Source organism: Microcebus murinus, chromosome 12, assembly GCF_040939455.1.
Source record: "Microcebus murinus isolate Inina chromosome 12, M.murinus_Inina_mat1.0, whole genome shotgun sequence".
NCBI classification, from domain to species: Eukaryota; Metazoa; Chordata; class Mammalia; order Primates; family Cheirogaleidae; genus Microcebus; species Microcebus murinus.
In genome coordinates, this window is record NC_134115.1 from 79,553,536 (window position 1) to 79,576,627 (window position 23,092).

The 23,092-nt window shown below is 41.6% G+C and overlaps 1 long non-coding RNA gene across 1 annotated transcript; it reads right to left on the bottom strand.

Annotated features, from left to right (window-relative positions):
• Positions 1-10,230: 10,230 nt before the first annotated feature.
• LOC142874377 (uncharacterized) lies at positions 10,231-16,991 on the bottom strand. The gene is made up of 2 exons (XR_012922199.1): positions 16,835-16,991; positions 10,231-10,767 (listed from the first exon to the last, which is right to left on the bottom strand). It is a non-coding gene; the product is annotated as an uncharacterized LOC142874377 (long non-coding RNA).
• Positions 16,992-23,092: the final 6,101 nt, after the last annotated feature.

Here is a 23,092-nt window from a genome sequence, read left to right on the forward strand (position 1 = left end):
GAATAAAAGGCTGCAAAGCCTCTGTGGACTTTCCCGTAGTTCTACTGGTGCACAGGGGAGGTGATCAGAAGGCGACGGAGGGAGCAGAAAAGAGAAGAAACAGGAGGAAAGTAGAAAAGGGCAACTCTTGTCTCGATATACTCACCTCCCCTCAGGGCCGTGGTGTCTACATGCCTGCTATTAGAAACCCACTCTTGTAAGCACAATGTTATCCTAACTGTGTAGATGTCCCTCAGACAGCAAATATCCCTGGGAGAAGTTCTTTACAATTAAATGGAAATTGCAGGTTTTGCAGTCACCCTTATGAAAAAGGGTTGGCAGTTTTAGTGGACGATGAGTTCGCAGACCGACAATCTAAGTGGGCAGCAGGCTGTGATTACACAGGCATAAGGACGGGGACAAAGGAGGTGCAACCACAGGCATGTCTCAACTGGAGTTGCAGATTCAGTTCTGGAGACCACAGTTTGAGCGTTGAAAGGCCAGAGTGAGCTCTTGACAAACGAACTGGATCATGAAAGGATAGAACCCACTTCACTGGAAGGTCTTTTGGAAGAACTGAGGATGTTTATCCTGGAAAGGCAAAAGCTAGAAAGCATGACCTTTGCCCTCAACTATCTTAAAAGCTTCCATGTGGATCGGAAGCACATTTATTCTGTCTGTCCGGTGGACAGAAGCCTTTTTGGAAAGTTTCAGCATTAAAATTTTCCAAAAGGTAAAAGTCTCCCATGAATGGAATGAGCTGACTCAAAAGGTAGTGAGCTCACCTTCTTAGAGGTATGCAAGCAGAAGCTGGATGATCACCTCTTAAAGATAGAATGGATAAATCCCTTCCCTGGGTGGAAGGATAAAAAAATGAGTTGGAAATATTTAAAAGTCTATAAATTCAAAGTCATTAACACTTTAGTATCAATCAGTTGATTCCATGTGTGTCCCCGGCACTAGACACTAGGGGCAGCCAGAGACCCCTGAGGACCTGGGGGTGGATAGAAGGATTAAAAAACATACAGAAAGCAGAGATTTGGGTAGCTAAATCTAATGCATTTTTGGACATGTTTTTATTTGGGAGGAATAAAGTTATTATCTTCTGGCTGTTGAGTGGAGGGTGTCCAAAGTGAGATTTCATCACTGATGACCAGAAGAGGAGAAATAGCTTCAGTCCTAAGACTTCCACAAACTCACTCTGAACCTCGTGTTATTTTCTCACCCTGGTCCTTGGTTTCCGCATCTGTAAATAGGGAGCTAAGCTTGCTGGTCTTTCAGGAACTTTTTATATCTACCATGAAATAGTTCTGGGTTGTAATGTGGCAGTAGCCCTGTGACCTCAGCCCACCACCAGACCTATCTAGGACTCTATTTCTTCACTTAGGTAGCATAGAAAATGATGTCTCTTTCTCAGCTGCCTCTCCAAGATGCCATAAGGAATAATGAGGCTATTTGTCGCTCCTCCGAGCTCAGTGTTGAATGCTCAATCACCATCGAGAGGTACTTGTACGCAGACATTTCAGGTACATAATATAATATTATAGGCATAGAAAAGCATAAAAAGATTTGTAATTAAGATAAAGAATCAATCAACCTACCCTTTCTATTTTATATGCTCAGCCCAAGCAAATGGCAAGTGGCTGCCTTCAAGGTCATAGAGTATATATTTGTGGATTTATATATTTCAAGTGAAATAAAACTCACAATTGAAATAAAAAGGCCTTGCTATCTGTCATTGATTTAGTCAATGAGTGAGGGGTAGACACCATGCTTGGAGCCCTGTGCTAGGCACCAACAGGTGCAGAAAGCAGCAGTAGGTATTGTCTCTCTCTTCAAACATCTTACACTCCAGAGGGAGAAGTTGCAGTTGCATGAAAATAGCTTCTGTACACAGAACAGTCTGGCCAGTCAGCTCTGGAGCCCCAGTACAATGTACAGCACACAGTAGGCAGTGGCTAAGTGTTTCATGATGAATCTTTGAATGAAAGTTTTCTGGGCCCTATGAAGAACTAGCTGTACAGTTAAAACAGCGGGAGGAACCCAGAGGAGGAAGAAATATACTATAGCTGGGGGACTCAGAGAATGTTTCATGGACAGGAGTCCATGAGTTGACCCATGGAGTTTTGAAAGGAGAAGGTGGGGACAGGACATTCCAGAAGGTAGTTTTGGCAAGGCCAGTCACAGAAGTGGGAAGGTGCTCAGAACTCTTTCTAATAGCCTTGTCCTCTCTTCTCCTGTCTATTTGTCTGGGCTAGGCTGACTCCTAATTGATGTCTCTGTCTTCATTCCCCCCAGGCTGACCTATCCTACCCACTACTGCTGGCCTTATCTTCCTAAAGCACAGCTATGATCGTGGCACTGCCCTTGTCAGAACTTCACACTGCCTCCCCACTATCAACTGAGTAAAGTTCAAGCCCCAGAGCCAAGCACCCTAAGCCTTCACGATCTGGCTGCAGTGTTTCTGAATGAATGAACTTATCACTTCACTGTCTCACTAAGCCCCTGCCATGTGGACTTCCTTGCCCTTCATCACCGATAATCCTTTGTTGTTTCCATGCCTAGCTGGTGTTCTTTCCATATGAAAATCCTTCTTCTAATAGTTTCAGGTCCGAGTTTTACCCACTCTTCAAGGTCTAAATTTGGTACCACTTCTTCATAAAACTATGACCTGAACTCCTATGAAAGTCATCTGTGAATTCCTATTCTAAGGCCTGCGACATATGTAACTGGCGTTTTCCTTTCTATCTAGTTACATGTGCATGTGTTTTGTCTCTCCCTTAAGACAAGGGAAAATTTCCTTGAGGACAGCTCTCTAGACCCTAGTACATGCCTGGGCCCAGTGCTCAATGTAAGCTTAGTGGATCTTACTTAGGTCACTGCCAAATTCTCAGAGATTCCTCGGTGGCTATGTGTGTGCCACTCCATTCTCTATTGGCCAAGACAAATTGATACCAAGGCAGAGAGCCCTGGCCAAAGTTGGAGCAATCAGATTATTGCTGTAGGACTCAGAATGAGGACACACAGTGATAGAACAAAGTTGAAGCTGAATCTTCTTATGGCAGCCTTTGCAAGACAGATTACAGAGGTCTAACTACTGAGGCCCCTGGAACTGCCCTTTTTATGCTTTTTTTGCTCTTGCTAATTTATATATATATATATATATATATATATATATATATACATAAAATTGTATTAACTTGCTAGGGATGCCATAACAAAGTACCATAAATTGAATGGCTCAAACAACAGAAATTTATCATCTCATAGTTTTGGAAGCTACAAGTCCAAAACTGAGGTGTCGGCAGGGTTGGTTCCCTCTAAGGACTATGAGGGCAGGATCTGTTCTGGACCTCTCTGCTTGGCTTCTTCTCCCTGAGTCTCTTCATATCATCTCTCTATGCATGTCTGTCTCTATGTCCAAACTTTCCCCCTTTTCTCTCCTTTTATTTCATCATATTATGGGGGTACAAATATTGTTAGTGTTACATATATTGCCCCTACCACCCTCCCCTGTCCCCGCTGTGCCAGAGCTTCAAGCATGTCCAACCCCCAGGTGGTGCGCACCACACCCATTATGTAAGTATACACCCTTCCTCTCCTTCCCCCTCCCGCCTGCCCTACACCTGATAACAGTTTTGGGTGGGTTTTTTTTTGACATTTTGGTTACATTGTATATCTTTGCCTCTCCCTAAGAAGGGTTAGAGGTATTCCGGGCCACATCCCTAAGATGTGGGCTACACCCCCCCCTTGAATCCCTGGTGTACACTACCCTTTGAGCACCATAGTTTTAGTCAGTCAGTACCAATTTGATGGTGAATAGATGTGGAGCCCATTTTCCAGCTCTTGTGACACCTCACTTTGGATAACAGGCTTAAGCTTAATCCAGGATCGCATAAACGGTGCTAGCTCACTGTCGTTTCTTAGAATTGAGTAATATTCCATTGTGAGCATGTACCAAATTTTAATTATCCACTTATGAGTTGACAGGCACTTGGGTTGTTTCCATGACCGTTCAATAGTGAGTTGTGCTGCCATAAACATTCGGGTGCAGATGTCTTTAAATCTCAAAACAATAAATGCTGGTGAGGGTGTGGAGAGACAGGCACACTCTTACACACTGGTGGGACTGCAAATTAGTGCAACCTTTGTGGAAAAGAATTTGGAGATACCTCAAACAGCTAGAAATAGAAATACCATTTGACCCAGCAATAGTATTGTTGGGCATCTACCCAAAAGAGCATAAGACATTCTATTACAAACTTTCCCTTTTTAAAAACACACCAGTCATATTGAATTAGCAGCTTTCACAACTCCAGTATGACCTCATATTACCTTAACTAGTCATGTCTGCAATGACCCTATTTCCAAATAAGATTGCATGCTCGGGAACTGGGGCTTAGGACTTAAACATATGAATTTGGATGTGTGTGTGTGTGGCAGGGAGATAATTCAACCCACAGCCATTGTTTTAGCTTTTGGAAGCTGTGAGCTGTTTCAGTATCATTTCAGTAGCTTCTCTTTTATTTTCTTAAATTATTCAATGTTGGGCTGCTTGTAACCAAAGAAGCTTGACAGACCAAGTGAGTGAGTCAATGAGTAAATGAATGAACAGGTGAGTCAGTAAAACAAACCTAAAAAGATGAATAGGCAGGTGGATGGGTGAACGATGGGTGGGTAAGAGAGTGAGTGCATAGGTAACAGTCACAACCTGGCTTCTCTCCTCATCATCCTCTCTTTGCTTCATTCCCCCTCTTTAGCTAGCAGCTACCAGTGTTGGAGGTCAGGGCTGGGCACACTAGGGCCCCATGCTCACCGCCCTCCTTTTTAAACAGTTGTCAACTCAGGGATATTTCATTAGCGCCAATAACAAAGAAGAGGAGACACCGTCCACTTTGCAAAGCCTATACTGCTTCAGGGAATGAGACGGAACATCAATTACTTAGGAGAAAAGTCACATTTTATTCATCCACAGAACCTGATGCGGGGAGTGGTCAGGGGCTGGATGTGGATGTGAGCTTTTCATGGTCTCTACTGGGAAAAAGAAGGCTGCCCATCAGCTAATTTTAACAAATGCCACTGATTAGTGACAGTTCCCCCAGAGGCCTGCATCTGTTTTCTCTTCCTAGCATATTAATTGGAAACTGGAATTATTGTTGGAGGAAATTAGAGTCTCTGTCTTCACTACTTTGCCCGCCGAATATAGAACCCCAGACAATTTAAGGTGACAGGAGACAATGTTTAACCTTTTCCCATCCCTTTCAAAATCATGTTTGTAATTCCCAACACCCGTGGGCAATGTATTTCCACTTGTGCATGGGGGGTGGCGCTTCTGTGGGGACACACTGAAAACCACAGCCCCATCCACAGGAGCTCATTCTGCACCCCATTGTCACTCTGCTGCAGAGGCACATTTTGTAGAGGCCAAAATAGGACACACTCACTTGGCAATATGCCCTCCCTCCGATACCTTTGGCACTGAGATAGGCACTTTTCTTCCATGCTCTCTCTTCGTTCCTGATATACCACTGCCTAATATTATCTGGCTGATGTGTCTGCATATTAATGGGCAGTTTTATCATAAGAAGGAAAGTTCCTTGAAAGCAAGAATTATGTCTGTTTCTTGCTCTACCCAATCTCTAGCACCTAAAACATGGCACAAAGCTGCTATTTGATATGTAAAGAGAAGACTGTTGCCTCTGCTGGTTGGGAAAGACTTCCCTAACGAGGTGGGGTTTATTTTATCTGGGCCTTGAAGGATAGCCAGTATTAAAATAAGCATTCTGGGTAGAGAAAAAAGTATGAGCAAAGGTGTAAGAACTGTGATGTTCTCCTCCGTTCATAGTCCCACTTTCAGAAAATGCGCACGAGAGCTCTGGAGTATGTCCATGAATTTTTTTTTTCTAAAATTCTCAATTACTCCCTTTTCAAATTCCACCAATGGTTTTCCATTACCCTAGAGTATAATCCAAAGCCCCCACTCTGTCTGCCAGCCCTTGCATGATTTGGCCTCTGCCACACTGACCTTCTTGCTGTTCTGAAAATACATCAAGCACATTCTCACCTCAGGAATTTTTATACCTGTGGTTTGCTCAACCTGGTGTGCTTTGGGCTGAGTATATGCATGGTTCATCCTTTGTTTTTTATTCAGTTCCCTGTTTAAAAGTTACCCCTTCAGAGAGACAATTTCTTATCGCTCTATCTAAAATAGCATCACTGTTTAATGTCTTACCACCAGGCTTTGTGATTTTCATTGTACTTATATGTCTGATATTATACTATATATTTACTTGTTTATCTCTTTCTTGTCTAATTCCTTTGCTAAAATATATGCTCCATGGGGAAAGTTCTGTTTGTTTTACTTCCGTTTGGAACAGTTTCCTTGCACAAAGTGTGTACTCAGTACATTGATACTGAAAGAATAAAACCAAATTCCTTTATTGTGTAGTCTTAGAATAAATAAATGTATGCTCTTATGTTAACACTATTTCACAGTGAGTTGATAGGTGAGTCAGGACAAGGACTTAGGTACCCGCTTCTTACTCTAGCCTTCTTTCTGGGGTCCCAAGTACCTTGTACATCTCTCTTCTTCATTTGTTAAATGAGTATAATATCCCCATTTTGCCTTCCCCGAGAAGCTATTTTATATGGATCCTGAGAAAGTTTCCTGTAAAATAAACAAATTACATTGGTTATATAAGAATTTAAAGAGTCAATCATGGGGACGATTTTGATTGATTAGTTGGAGGGATGATTGCATTTAGTTCTTCAGGAAAAAGTGATCCTATACATTTCACCATCTAATGTATCCCAAGTTCCTGAGACTGTAATGCATCTATCAAGGAACCTCTGATGGAACAGCTAACTAGGGCACTGCTTGTGGAAACGAGAATAAATCCAATTTGAATGAGACATATAGCACATTTTGGGAAACATCTCAAGAATAGTTTTCAAGTGGGATGGTGACCAGCTGTTCTCCCTCTCTACGCAGAAAGGGGGAGAACTACCGTGGGGATTTAGGGACTAGATGTAGGAGAGATTATATCAATTCTGGGGAAATATGGCTTTTAAGAGGCACAGGAGGAAGAAAGGGACATGGACTTAGCACTAGGCTCACCCTTTAGTTACCTTTATGAAATAAATCTGGCCAGGTGCCCTGTGCTTACAACCCTTGAGTGGCTTCTCATTACCCTTGGTATAAATTACAAACTAATTAGCTTTATTTTAAAGACCCTTCATTAACTGGCTCCTAGCGTCCTCTTCAGGTTCATTTTGTGCCATCTCTTGATTCATATTGTACTGTCCAATATCACATATCTCCTTGTATTTTATGCACACACACCCACACACATACCCATAAACATACACCTCACTTCTCCCTTCTTCTGTCTCTTTTCTTTTGTACTTCCTGCCTCACAGAGAAACTCTTGCCTCCTCTTCACCTGCATAATGTTTTATACCTTAAGATTCAGCCCTGCATTCACTTCCCAGAGAGACTTTTCTGCAAACATGTACTCCTATACATAAAAATGGCACATGCTGTATGATGTCCTAGGAACTACCCACAATTGTCATAAATACATTATATTTTAAGTCATTATATTTTAATAATAAATGTTAAATATACATGTATCCTTCTATCTGTATAAATATATGTGTGTGTGTGTGTGTGTGTCCTTCTCTAAGATACCACATAAGTATCTTCACTTCATATGTGATCTCTAAGATCACATAAGAAGTGATTGTGTTCAAGGAATTTACAATCCCATAAGGGAAGACTTTTAAGAAACACTGGGTATCTTTGTCTTTTGAACTTCCTGTATAGACCCTGAAATATAAAATGTTCTGGAGATGCTAAATCCATGACCAGGATGGTGACACTGAAAACACTGACTTTTTTTATTTCTACAAGAATAATATTTTTAAAGTCACCAAGATATGGGGTGCCTTTGGGATCCCATTTTATGACCATGAGTTGTTCATCACATCATGCCTCAGTGACATGGTGGTCTCAGGGACATGAATTCAAGCCATGATTTAAAAACTCTGGCTATAACCTCAGTGATTAATCTCTTTCCCAAGACCTTCTCCTAAGGCCATTCAAGAGCTTAGAGAACTGATGTCAACAGTGGAGAGATACAACCAGGTGGACGTCACACAATGCCCAAATGCCACAACAAATTCTCAAGCCAAGGTGAATTGGAAGGGCTCACTCTGTGTGACCCTGTGGGAGGGGGATAACTAAGAATACAACCAGGCAACTAGAAAGTGGCAGGTCCATCCATTCAGAGACAAGCATTCTATTCTTAAGTGTAGAAATATTATTGTAAAAACTATAGATGACCTCGTAAGGAGACTTGGGTTACAGGAATAAAAACAGTATATGTGGATCAATGCACAACACAAACTGTGATAGGAACCAGGGCTCTACTGCAGACTTCCATTAAAGAAGGCAGTGCCGCTGTTCGTGGTGCTGAATCCTCACCCTGAGCTAGAACACAACCCACTCACCATTCTCCACCCCCTTCCTGTGAAGTTGCCAGGTACATGCTGGCCCTCCATTTGTTCAGGCTCCATTGTAGCAATTACTACAATGTATTAAAATTATTCTGTTTACATTCGTCTCTCCCACTAGATGTGAACTTCCTGAAGCAGGGGATATGATTTATCATATTTGTTTTTGTTAGAATAGCACTGAAACCATCTATCCATCTGTTAAATAAATATTTTGAGCACCTACTATTTACAGGTATGGTACTCAATTTAAGAATACCAAGAAAAATAAAATGTGACTACTAGCCTCAGGAATCTCATAATCTAATGGGATACAAAAGCAAGTAAACAGAAATTATAATATGGTGTCATTAAGTGTTATGATGAAAATATCTGGGATACAATTCAATTTTCTGTGTAGAAACACAGAAAAGGAGGACTTGTCATAAAATTTGAAGCAAAAAGTGTATGAATCAGCCATAAGAATGGTGAGAGTGGAAAGATATAGGGTGAGGAAATTTGGGGAATAGGAAATGTCAGATGCATTAGCTCACAGGCAAGAAAAACATGAAAACAGAGAGTGGTCCACAGTGGATTACAGAGGAGACAATGTATTTGTGACTGGAGATATGACAAGATAAGAAATTTTAATGTTATCCTGTGGACAAGTGAAAGACACCAAATGGGTTTATGCAGGAGAATGTAAGGTAGAATAACTACTTAATAATCAAATGGTATGTGTTTAATTAGTATTTATTGAATGTAAGAATGAATGAATGAATTTCTAAAAAGTGAGATTCTAGGGACGTTTTTTATTCTGATAAAGTATGTTTGATGTTATTATCTACTTATGGGGATGGGCAGGAAAGGGGAGGATGATGGTGCAGCTTAAGCTCTGGAAGGTGAACATGACTGGGCCATTTCTCAGGGATGGCTTAGCTGCTGGTTAGGCTAGAGGCCAGAGGATAAATTAAAAGGCCTCATGTGCTGCCTTACATTTCAACCATTAGATAGCAGCGTAATAGGTCACAAACATGAGCACACACAAAGATGGTGAAAAATGAGGTGCAAAACTCCTACAGGATACTTCAGTTTGAATCTGCCAAAAAAGTTCAGAAGAATTTGGTGATCTGTACTAAGTTATTATGTTAAAATTAGAAAGATTTTGAAGGTATTTCAAACCTCCAACGTGGTGACCCTAAAGAAAAATATATATTCTTTTAGAGTTAGTCCATGGAGTAGTGACTGGAATGGCCTATCATACAGAATAGGTCTTGAGAATAGTAGAGAATGGTATTCAATTTAAATATTTCCTGAACAACTGAAATATGCAAGATTGCATGTTAGACACCATGGAAGAAAGAGATACATAAGAAGTGATTCTGTTCAAGGAATTTACAATCCCGTAAGGGAAGACTTTTAAGAAACACAATTACACAGCTCCAAGTGCAGGTTGAATAAGACAGGAGGAAAAATAATAACAGGGAATTACTTTCTATTAGAGGAAATAAGAATGTTTTATAGTGAGGACATGACATTTTCCTGAGTCTTTTATGTAGGATTTTGATAGACTGAAATGGTAAGGTCGAGGGAGGGCATTCTGGGTTGAGGAAATTAGGTTAGCAAAGGCATGTGGTTGAGAATGCAAAGGGCACATGTTACTGTATGAAAGGAGTCTGATTTGACTGTAATGTAGGGAGTCAGATGGAAGTTAAAGGCAAATGAGTATGGAATAAAAGTCACAGTCAGACATGAAGGTTCTTATAGCTTATGCTTGGCAGTGCAGATTTTATTTTCTGGATGGTGGTATGGGGAGCTGCCAGCTGTTTCTGAGTGTGGAGCTGACATGGTTAGAGGATAGGATGGTGAAAATATCCATTTCTGGAAGTACGATGTACATAATTCTAAGAAGGGAGGTGTTTGGACCCTTTGGTTCCATCTCCATGTCATTGAGAGAGCTAAGACTGAGGGGATGGAGGAAGGCGCTCTCTATTCCTTGTTCTTTGTCCAGGTAGCCACGTGACTCTACAGATTCTCACTTCATTATAGAGTGGCTGATGCACCAAATGAACCGTCATCTCTCAATGGGTCTGGCTGCATCTGGAATCAGAGCATCAAACAAATTAAGGATCAGCTTTAGTGAGGGCTTCTGGCCCTGCTGCCTTACATATTTGGACAATAGATCTGTAGCAGTAGCAGCCAGAAATCCAGGAGGCTGGAGTGAAGATAGAGGTGGGAAGAGAAGAAGAGGCCCCATGGGAGACATCCTGCAGAATTTATGATGTGGTAAAGTTTCTGCAAAATGAGAAGAAAGGGAAGGGATAAGAGAACACTTGATGTACTTCTATCCCTCAGTCCCCATTTGGGAAAAAACACACACATTATGGGTGAAACGATGAGTCTTTATTGGACTAGAGTGGCCTGAACATTCAGCTGGGAACAATTTTCTCCAGAATGGGGATCCAGGCCAGGTGCTGTTTGTCATTATCACTTCCCTAACACCACTTTTTTTCTCCAAAGACCCGAGGGGGAAAGCACAAATAGGTAAAAATGATCCCTTTCTCTGGGAATAATTCAGAGTTTGGCCATCATTACCTACACAGATTGTTTCCTCTGAGGCCTGAAGATAAGATGCAAATTCAGGAATGCAGAACAGTCTCATCCTTTAACCAATGGCTGCTAAGGTTTTACTAGATTTCAACTAATTGTTTTATATTTGAACACCTAAAATATGCCAGATATCAAGCTAGACCTCATCGTAAACCTTCTCTCGCATAAAGAAAAAGATAACAAAGTACAATGAAATTATAAAAAGATATTGAGATCTCAGTGAATCCCAAGGCAAGATCAAATAGAATAAATAAATTCCAATTCTAGGACATATTAATTTAAAAAGTCATAAAATAGGCGGAAAACAACTTGACATGCTGATATACCTTCTTAGAGTATTGGGATATATTTCAATTTTTTTTAATTTTAATGTATAACATGGGCCTATTGCTAATTACAGAGTACAGGAGTTGAGACTTCTTTCTCCTAAAGATGTCAAGAGTTGGTGATTTAATTGGAACACGGAAAGGTCAAGAGGTGATAATATTTTCCATCACATGATAATACATTTTTCCAGTGACAGGATAGAAAGTAAACAATGAAAACTAATAGCTTCTATTTTTTTTTCTCCTCCTATAAAACAGTCTACATTAGCACTGTGAGCCAACTCTATGTCCCTATGCTTTTCTGCCTTCAACCCATAACAGAGCTCCTTATTCATGGGGGTGAAGTGAGAGGTTGAGCGGGCCTTGAACTTCTGAGAGTCTTTACTGTGTTTAAGAATAATCTGAGGATTTTATAAAACACATATTCTGGGCCCCAGCTTCAGATGTTACAAAGGGTACAGAAAGTTGGTAGCAGAGTCACCCAGGACCCCTGACTCCCAGTCCACTGCTATCCAGCTACCTTCTACTGCCCAGATCTGGCCACCTTGCATCTTTGCTCCCTGGGGTGCATTTGAATGTCTCCTCTCTCCTTTTCCTTCTCATTTCTCTAAACAAGCTGGCTCTGAAAGTGAAATTGGCTCCTAGAAATCAAGCCAGGGAATAACCTGACTATCTCTTGCCGAGAAGTAATAATTATGGCCCTGGAAGGATGCAATCTGCATACATTATTGCAAGTTATGCCAACAGAATGTCAACATTTGTGTCAGGAGGAATCTCGAGCGGCAATTACTCCAGGTCCTGGCCTGGCATTCTGAGACAGAGTCTGCGGTGCTAATTGCAGGGGAGGTGAACTAGCGGGTGGGCGGGTTACATGGAAGGGATACAGAAGGGGAACCACAACCTTGAAGGTCAGTGTGTGATAAGGATAGAAATGAACTTGGGACTGAATGGGTCATGGAAACAGTGGGGCTGGAGCTAAGGTGGCAGGGAGACTGGTCATAGGCACACTCATTTTTAGTCCCAGATTTTCTGCTATTGTTAAGGGTCCACTTTATCTTGGACACCGAGAGTATATAAGACTTTAATTTCTTCTCCTTTAATGGGAGGAGGGCAAAGTGATAAACTCCACCAATGTATTGATTCATGCATTCGTCTGTTTATGGAGCAGCCACACACATCAAACACTATACTAGGGACTGGGAATTCAGAAGGGGAGTGGGTACAGTCCCTGCTCTGAGCGAGCTCATGGTCAGGTGGGAAGTAGATCCATAAACAGACTGTTACAACACAACATAGAAGCGTCAAAACAGATAAACTTACAATGTGCTCTGAGAAGGTGGTGATGATAGGGAATTGGGGCTGGGGAGGAAGAGGGGGTACATGTTGTGAAGAAGTTAGAATTTGAGCTACGATTTAAAGGATGAATGAGTGGAAATTTACCAGCAGCAGAATTGTTAAGAGGTGGGAGGGAGTTAGTTTACAGGATAAATAAAAATAGAAGCTCCACCACGCCTAATAATCAATAAGAACTAAATGTGAGAATAAGCAGTAATGTATAAAAATACAGAAAAATGAATCCAGTGAATTGACTTATTGAAAAGGCAGTTAAAGAACTCAGTTATAGTCTCATCTCTGCCACATTGGAAAGGTAACTAGCACATACTGGGTCACTTCTAAGTGTTGGATATTTTACATGCAATATCTTAATAGCTATACAACCTTATCTAAAGTCATTTTGCAGTTGCAGAAACTATCTGGAAGGAGTTAAAAACTTTGCCCAAAGTCACACAGTAGAAAAGGAAACAAATTAAAAGCAAATCTTCTGGGTCCCAACGCTGTGCTCTCCCCATATCCCATGCAGCTTCCCAGACAAGTCATCTAAACGCCAAGGCTGTGTTTCCTCACTTGTAAACAGAATGATTAAATCAGTTCAAAGTTTCACTTTTCTTTTAAAGGGCAGCTGAACTGCAGAGAATAACTGAAAGCTTACTCCTGGGTATCTGGGGAGAGGGTTAGTGAACAAAGTGGCCTGCCACAAACAGACACTTCTTTGAAGTCACATGTTTTATTTATGGTAAAAATTCTTGCAGTCTTCTCAATATTATATCTCTGTTTGAATACATAAATATCTGAAATTGCACATAAGTTAAATTACTTAAATTTTTTTTTTCTTCCCAAAGCACTGAGTAAAACTGACGTGTCAGGAAGTAGTGGTCAGCATCTATAAAGATGGGGGAGGAGGAACCAGCAAAACTGTTTCGTCTTGGAGTTCAAGTTCCAGGGAACCTCAGATTTTAGTTGCAATAGAGTGGCAAATTTGTGCAAAGGAGTAGGTGAGACCTCATCACAAGAGAGGTTCTTAAAGGAAATTCATCAGTCCTTAGAACTACTTGGATCAGAGGATGGGAGACTAGAATGGCTTGAAGAGGAAGAGCCTTAAAAATATAAAAACCTTGCAGATCTCACTGCAGCTCCCAGAAGCCCCAAGGGTAAGATGCATGTCCCATGGCTCCACTCCTTCCTGGGGCACCACATGGATTCCTGCTGGGAGCACATCTCCCAGCTGCAGGAGCGTGGCCACAGATGGTCTTAAACATTCCCCACAGTGTTTGATTCCCCATCACTGTGAAAGCCTTTCACTCTTCAAGATCCCTACACTAAAACAGTCACAGTCTTGGGGGAGCAGTTACACTTAAGCTTACTGGGATAAAGAGAGAAATATGAAAAAAGAGACAAACGGTTCCACCATTGACTAGCTGTGTGAACTCGGTGCTCAGAGTTAAGGATAGGAAGGGACTCAAGCCATGTGATTTTGAAAGCCCCTCTCCAGTTTTAGAAATAGACTCTCAGACATAAAATCTACTAGCCAAGCTGTGACTCTAAGCTGGGAAAAGTGGATGTGTGTGGGAGGTGGGGGCATTTAGGAGGCTCAAATGATTCCACATGGATGGCCACTCCTGTCAAAGTTTACCTCTCGAGTCACAGCTAAGAGTGTGCATTGGATGTTGCTGTCACACCTATCTCAAATCCCAGACTGTGGGAAGTTCAGGGAAAGAATGAACAGCAGGACACAAGGGGATCCACAGGACAAACAATCTTGCCCTGGAACCCAGCGGGAGGGTGAAGAAAGGAGGCTTAATTAATGACCCATCAGCACTGATGAGCAGAGGAGTGAGCAGGGGCAGCCGCAGCTCCCTGGCTGTGGCATGCTCAGCCGGACAGGGGTCAGCAGCCTCTGAACCAGGCAGAGGCTGCCTGGGACACAGCATGCCTACTGCCTGGGCTGACACATCTTGATTAGTTTCCGTCTCTCAGACTTGGGCACTTTTCTCCCTGGGATGCGTGTCTCACTCCTTCAAAGGGAGCTGCAAGTGGTGAGCAAAGGCTTTATCATTATCGGTAGCTGACTCAAGTGGGGTCAGAATGTTGACTTAGAAAATTACTGTTTTCCTAGAGTCTGAATAAATCCAGTACCAGACCCAGGCCTTTCAGGTTTAGAGAATTTAATTTAGAGCAATTGATTTATCCGTTGTGGACAGGTGGACTCTATAAAGCATTTTTTTGGACAGGATTTACAGCAAGTCTCCCTGCCCCTTGCCCAAGGTTTTGTGTTTAAAAAAAAAAAAATCATGGTTGCCGACAAACTCCCCTGATCTTTACAGGATCCATTCCCCATCAGACAGCACTTGTGTCAAGAGACAAACAGACAGAAAATGGCAACCTAACTGTGGGGAGAAACTGGTATCACTGGTAAAGAAAAGACAGAGAGAGGAGCAGCTCTCAGATGCCACCCCATGAGGGATCTGAAATTTTGTTCCAGAGGCAGTTTGTGTTTGATTGCTCACATGTCTTCTTTTACCAAGCCAGAATCTTTGCGAAGAGAAGGAAAATGAGAAGTACGGGCAAATTCAAGCTCCTCCTTGGTTTCTTTCTCTTTTATTTAGGTGAGGGAATCAACATGCAAATATAGGTAGAATTGAGACAGCAAATATAGGTAGAATTGGATTGCAGATAAAATGTGGTACTTTCCTTCCATAAGGAAAAGATTGAGAACATTTCAGAGAAGGGGGTTTGAGTGACCAAGGGAACGAGGCAATTACAGAGATCATCTAAAGCAGTGACCAGCAAACTTTCTCTGCAAAGTTTCAGATAGTAAATGTCTTGGGCTTTGCATGCAAAACAGCCCCTGTTGCATTTACTCGACTCTGCCATAGTGGTGTGAAAGCAGCTACCAACAATGCATAAGTGAATGATCATGGCTGTGTTCTGATAAAACTTCAGTTACAGAAACAGGTGGCAGCTGGATTTGGCAGGCAGGCTGTGGTTCACCTACCGCAGTCTGAAGTGTGTGATGACTCCATATTTCCCTCCTACCATAGTAGGCTGTTTTATCAGGGGTAGACCCTCACAGTATCAAATATGAAGCTTTCTGGAAGACACCCCCAAGAGAAACATCACCAGAATTCCAGAATTCAACAGAGGGAGCTCCAGTGAGATCTGGAAGGTTTCAGAAGAAAGAGGATGATGCCAACAGGTAGTGATCCACTCATGACAGAGTAGAAATAACTTCTCTGATGAGTTAGAGATTACCATGGGCTGACCCCTATCCCAGGAATCAGATAATGGGGGTTCCACGTACATTAGCCGGTGTTACTGGGAGGGGAATAGATAATTAAAGTATCACTTCTGTGAAAAATAACACCAGATTTGTATTCACTCAATATCTATTAAAGGCATCACTAACCGTTCATTGATTTTTTTCTAAAGACCATACTAATTGGATAAGAAGCTAGACCAAAGGAAGCAGCAAGCCATGGTGGAGACATCCTGACTTGGAAGCAGTGCCTGCTACTCTCTAGAGGTTTGAATGGACAGGGAAAAGATGTGATGCCTCTCTGAGTCTGTGTGTGTGTGTGTGTGTGCATGTGTGTGCATGTGCACATGTGGAAGTGTTTAATCTGCAAAATGGAGACAATGCCCATCCACATCACAAGGTTATAAACAGGAAGTAATGGTGAAAGTGATCGGTAATGAGTGAACTTCTTGAAAAAGGCAGCATGATGTGATGGACAGCTCATGGGTTTTGAAATTCCACATATTTTTGGGTGGAAAAATCAACTATACCACTCACTTAAGCTGTATGACACTGATCAACTTTTCTATCTTCTCTGAGGCTGATTTTCCTTATGTGTACAATGGGGATAGTAGCCATGACCTCATCGGGCTCTCACGAAGGTTAAAGAATTGTGGATGTAAGATATATGACAATAATAAACACTTGATAAAAGTTTGTCCTTGTAACGCAAGACACTTATTATATAAGGGCTGCTAAATAACACGGGAGTGAGTAGGTTCAGGCTGTGGGCTTGTTGGGCTCTTCAAGGAACCGACTTTCTAGGTACTTTGGAGGCCTGCCTGACACTTACCTGGCTCAGCAGTGCTTCCTCTTTTTCTGCATCTGAGGTGGTCCAGGGTGGCAGAGACATATGCTACTTCCAAGCCTCTGCTCCAGGTCTCCAGGGAAGCAGCAGCCCAGCAGCGTGGGGAGCTGGGCAGCTTCTTCTACAGGGCTCTGGAAAAGAGCTGTGTGTTCTTTCTGCCTGAGAAGTGTTATGTAAATAGGAAGCTTTAATTACTATAATTAGCTCAGGCTTTGGCTCCTTAACAAGAGCGGTCACACCTGACTCTCTGTAGCAACTGACTCTGAATCTGGCCATCTGAGCCCTTAGAGGAAAAAAAAAGGGGGGGATAATGGAGGGAATTGGGTTGGTCAGAGTGTGTTAGCCAAGCAGGCAGGGAAGCAAAATAGCTGCCTCCAGCTGGAGTAGGCACAACAGGGTGGGAAGTCAAAGCCCACCACTCAGTTGTGGTAGATAATTTCTTGTGGCAGGAGACACCTGATGATTTATAAGACATCTGGATGAGGGGCATCGCAATTTTCATGCTGCAGGAAATGCCCAGAACCAAGTTGTTAAAAGTATAGGATTCAGACTTGCTCCAAATTGGAGTACAAAGTGCTGCCACTTGCTAGCTGTGTTTCCTTGAACACATGCTGTCACCTCTCTGAGCATTTTCCCACTGCACAGGAGTGATGTGAAGATTTACGGAGATGTAATTAAGAATGGATGTAAAGTGCTGAGCACAGCAACTGGCATCTGGAAACCATGTTGAACGTTATCTTATTTAATCCTCACAGCAGCCTTAATTCCCTCGCAGTGGGAATGCTCACCCCATTTTACAGACCAGAAAACAGGCTCAGAGAAGGCTGTAGATCCCCTCGCCTTTGTCTGGGCAAGGTTTCAACCCACAGAGTCAAGACCCAGCATGCCTCCGGGTGATGGGGCCTGGGGAGCATGAGGACTGAGAGCAATCCCACAACAGAAGCATTAATAGTGGCAGTAATTATAAAAACCACCACTTTTGGAGAACCCTCTCTGTATCAGCCTCTGGTCTAAGTGCTATACATAACTGCCACCATTTAATTATCTCAACCCCCTATGAGAATCTAAGGATTAGAGAGTTTAAGTCATGGCCTCTCAAACTTCAATGTGCAAATGGATCACCTGAGGAACTTTTTAAAATGCAATAGGTCTGGGAAGGACCTGAGGTTCAGGATCTCTAATAAACTTCCAGATGATGCTGATGGTCTGAGGACTATGCTTAGAATAACAAGGGCTTCAGTGACTTACTCATGCAAACTCACTCAATTATCGAGGAGCAACAGGGTTTGAACCCAGTTTTCTCTGGGAGAAACCCAGTTTTCACTGAGGAGGTGGCATTAAAGAAGGCCCTCACAGGATCACTGAGAAGATAGCCTCCCCAGCCCCAAGTCTGTTTCAATGGATAGATAAGGCTCATTTTTAATAAAGAGCATCCGCTTACTTTCTCAGTTTCTTAATGTACTCAGTTTCTTCAAAGCTATTGGTTTATGTAAGTAGGTAAACTCTCTCCCTTGCCACCTTCTTTACACATTTGCTTAGCAAATCTTTTTACTCATAGAGGGTGTAAGGAAATAACAAATTCTGAGTTACCAAAGTGAAAAATAAGGAACTTTTTACTGTATCAACCACAGGATTATTGTAATACTGACGTTGGATCTCCTGGGCTAGTCAAAGATTTCAGGCAAGACCTAAAGGTTCAACCTAAAAGGTGGAATTTTATACCTCATAAATTCAGGTGATTGGCTTCTTCATCAAAATCAGGATGATTTTGCACATAGAGTGAATCTCAGTTACATTTCGGCACTTGTGATTGTGTGATAAGCAGACCTGCTGTTTCTAGTTGTAAAAGAATATTAAACAAAGAAAGGGATTTAAAAAATAGGCCATCTATAAGAGATACAGAGGCTATTTAGAAAGTATCTAGCCATGTAACCATTCTCATTATATTAACAATGGCTAGATACTTTCTGGACAGCCATCATGTATGGTAAACCCTAGAGAAAACAGTAAGAAAATAACAAAAATATACAGTTAAAAATTAAAGGAATTAAAATGCTATGATAGAAAATATTCACTTAATATAAAAGAAAGCATAGAAGAACATGTATTTTACATGAAATGTATAGGAAGTGGATTTAACTATGGTAGTTCCTGTGTGAATCTGATTTCACTAAAAACACTGTCTTGTTTTGTTTTGATTTTTCAAGGAAAATCTTAGCATGCATGCAAGTCCTACTAGGAGAGTGAACAGCATATTTAATGATGGAACTTTGTAAGAATTATCCTTAAAACTAGGTATATCCCTAGTATTTAACACTATTAAATGTTAACCAATGCAACAATATAAGAAAAATAATGTTGGAAAGGAGGAGACAAAATAGTAACATAGAGACATGGTGGCTTAGTGGCAAAGAGAATGGATAATGAAGTTATGCTTGGGTTTAAACCTTGGGTTTCTAACTTACTATCTGAGCAATCCCCAGCAAGTTTCTTAATCTCTACGTCCCAGTTGCTCCACCTATAAAATTGAGATTTTGATGATGATGGTAAGAATAGTACTGAGTGATGGAATTTTTGTGAAGATTAAATGAGTTACTATCTATAAAATGCTTAGAACATGAAAGTTCTACATAACTGTTTGCCATTACTCAGACAATATAATTTCTCACAAAATTATCATAATTTACATGAAAAATTCAAAATATTTAGTAGTATAGCCACCAGAAGTAATGACAAAAGAGCCCAGCAAACTTTCCTGATACAATGTCAACATAAAGGGATCAATAATGTTTCTTTACTCTTGCAATAGTCGATGTGATCACATAATAAAAAGGACAAACGCAAAATTGATCTTGCCGTGCTGGAAAGATGCTGGAAGACTCCGATTCTGAATAATCAGAGAATGAGTCAAACTTGGAGGTAAGGAGAGAGAAAGGATGATGTTCCAAAGCCAGGTGCTCCATCCTTCCTGGGGGTAGAGAAGAGAGGTCCAGATGGGCTCAGATTGTGCCGCGCTTCTGACAAAAGAAACACAAATAATTCAATGACTAGAAATTGTCTTCACCTCTTCAGTGCAGGAATCATAATAGAAAATGTACATGTCTTATGGACTGCTTTTATTATCCCTTTAACTTCACTCTATCCATTCTGCACACCCCAATGTCCTCTTTCTTACCATAATTTTTTTTTCCTTCTGAAGGGAATACCTTTTCTCCTCCACCATATGACAAACTCCTCATCTTTCAAGATCTATCTCAAATGGTACCTTTTCTGCAAAGCCTTCCTTGCCTCCCCCATGCAGAGTCAAAAGCTCCCTACTTTGTTCTTTGTCCATGCTATATTTTCATTTACCTGAAAGAGGAATTATAAACTGCAAAACTCAAACAGACATTTCTATTCACCAGCTAATTGCTCGATTTACTCCGATTCTCTTTCTTCAAATTAAACCAAAGAGATCCAGAATGCATCCCTTATTTCTTTCAGAGACAGCATAAGTACTTGGGATTAGGCCAAATGCTCAACACCCCAGACAGGAGATTTTTTTCCCCTGAACTCCTTCTGCAACTAACTCCCAGACGACGATTTGCAGAAAGTTCTTAGCTTCATAGGAACTCAAGGGGAAAAGTCTTTGGAGAGGAAATGAGATAAACACAGAAATAGAGACACAATGTTGTCTTATATCCTGTTTCCCTAGGAATTTGGACTCAGAGCAGATGTTTGCAAAGCAATATTCAACTACGAGAGCAGGAAAATGATGAACTATTCCTGGGCAATCCAAGGAAGATATGAAATGCCGAGGGATGTGCTCAGTTGATTCTGATACTGCATATGTTTGGACCATGCTTGGCAGATCCAACATAAAAATTATTTTGGCTTCAATAGGGAAAAAGCTGGAAATGGTACAAGATAATGATGTTTTTAACACCAAAAGCTGATATCACCTTGCCCTGTCAGTTAAATGACTAATCTTTAATGATACAGATTCCTGGATTTAGCTATTTGAAAAGTCTCTCTTCTTCCTTCATTCACTCATTCAAAAAATACCTAACAACCCTGGCACGCTGTATAACGAGGATGTAGCAGCATTTGACCTCCCTTGGCTTACAGTTTAGTGGTAGGGTCAGAAACAAACTAATGATTTCAAAAATAACCATGGAATTGCAATTACAATCAATGTGATGAAAGACAGAGGTCCAAGTGGCAATAAGATTGTGTAATTGGGGGATTAACCTAGTTCAGAGGTGAGGAGAGAGTACACAGGGACAGCCTGTCTCAGAAAGGATATAACTTGAGATTAAAACATGAATTAAAGGGTGAAATCAAGAGCCTTCCAGGCCACCACAGATGCTTGTAGGAAAACTGTAAGGTGGGAGAGAGTTTGATAATTTCAAAAAAGTAAGAGAAAGTCAGCACAGCGCATGCCACATAGAGAGTGGCACAAGCTGAGGCAGATAGTGGAGTAGAGACCATATTCATCGAGGCCTTACAGACTGTGTTAATGATTATGGACTTTACCCTAAGAGTACCTAAAGCAATTAAGCAGGAGGATGACATGGTCAGAATTTGCATTTCAGAATTTCTACCTAACAAGGTCCTATCAATATTCTAATGCTCCACTTTAATTTTACCTCCCCACTGAATTCCTGAAACTACTCCTTCTCACATACCTGTCTCAGCACTCTCACTTTCCATGGCACCTATTTATTCTATGTTTTTATTCTGCAATCCGACTCTTTAAATTATTCTATCTTATATTATGTTATTCAGTGTAATAGCCTTACCTTTTTGTGAGATCTGAAATTGCATTAAGAACAGGAACCACAGACTAGGAGTTAGAAAACAGCTTAGCAATCACTTAGCCTGAATATCCGTGCAATTAAAAAATGACCTTGAAGCATCTGTGAGAGGATCTTTTCTCTGCTTGAATACTTCTCAGTGATGGGACATTTCCTATCTCCAATACCTCTGGCTGAAACACTTCACTATGGCTCTGTTTCTGCCATGTTACATTATATAAGGCTACCACTACATAACGCCACCCTCATTCCTTCTCCTGCTAGAAGCTGAAGATATCCACTGTTGATCCACTCTAACCCTTTCTCCACACTGCCAGCAGGGTGCTATTTCTTACATTCCATTCTGATAATGACTTACTTCTTTTTCAACCCTTTAATAGTAGATTTATATTATACCAACTTAATTGGAACTACATTTTCTAGAACACTTTTTGCTAAATATTTCAGAATGAGCAGGTCCAGGAGACATAATTTGCATGGTTTGGAAGTCAGAATTGAAGGAGCACTGGTATTCATTTGATATTTGTAAGATTATCACAGGGCCCATCAAGGCGGTCTTATAGCTTGTGATGGTTAATTTTGTGTCGTCAGGTTGGCTGGGGCAAGAAGTGCCCAGATGTTTGGTCCAACGTTATGCTAGGAGTGTCTGTGAGGGTGTTTCCGGGTGAGACTAACATTTGAGTCAGTAGACTGAGTAAAGCAGACAGCCCGCTCTCATGTGGATGGATCTCAGACCACCAGTTGAAGGTCTGAATAGAGCAACACAGCTAACCCTACCTCTAGTAAGAGGGATCTCCTCCCGCCTGCCAGCCTTCAGATTGAAACTATACCAGCAGTTCCCCTTGGTCTCCAGCTTGCTCACCGTAAATCTTGGTCCTTGTCAGCCTCAATAATCTCATGGCCAATTTCTACAACAAATCTCTTTCTATGTGTACATATACATCTTATTGGTTCTGTTTCTCTGAAGAACCCCAGCTAAGACACTGTTCATGTATGTTGCGGCTGTCTGTTGGCTCACCTGGTTGGCGCGGGGTCATAGCTAGACCTACAAGCTCATGAATCTCCCCTTTTAACTTCTTCCATTCTTGGGACAGGTGTGTGTTTGGCCAGGTCAAAGGCTGCCAGCTTCTCTTGCCAGACACGCCCGTGGTCAAAATTGAAGACTGGAGTCGTGAGAGACTGACGACTTCCAGTCAGTCCCTGTGGATTGCAGCTCATCCCCATCGTTTCCAGTTGGTTCTGGCTCCCTCCTTTTCATCCCCATGCTCCCTCCCAACCACCTGCCCTGCTGACCTCAGGCTCCATCCACAGTCACAGAAGCAAGAGCCTCACACAAACTGTTTAACCAGCCCCCACAGTTGCAGAAGCTTAAGTCTCTAGAATGAATATTCTGCTTCTCTGATCAAACCTTGACTGACATACCCTTCAGTGGTTCCCTTAATACCTT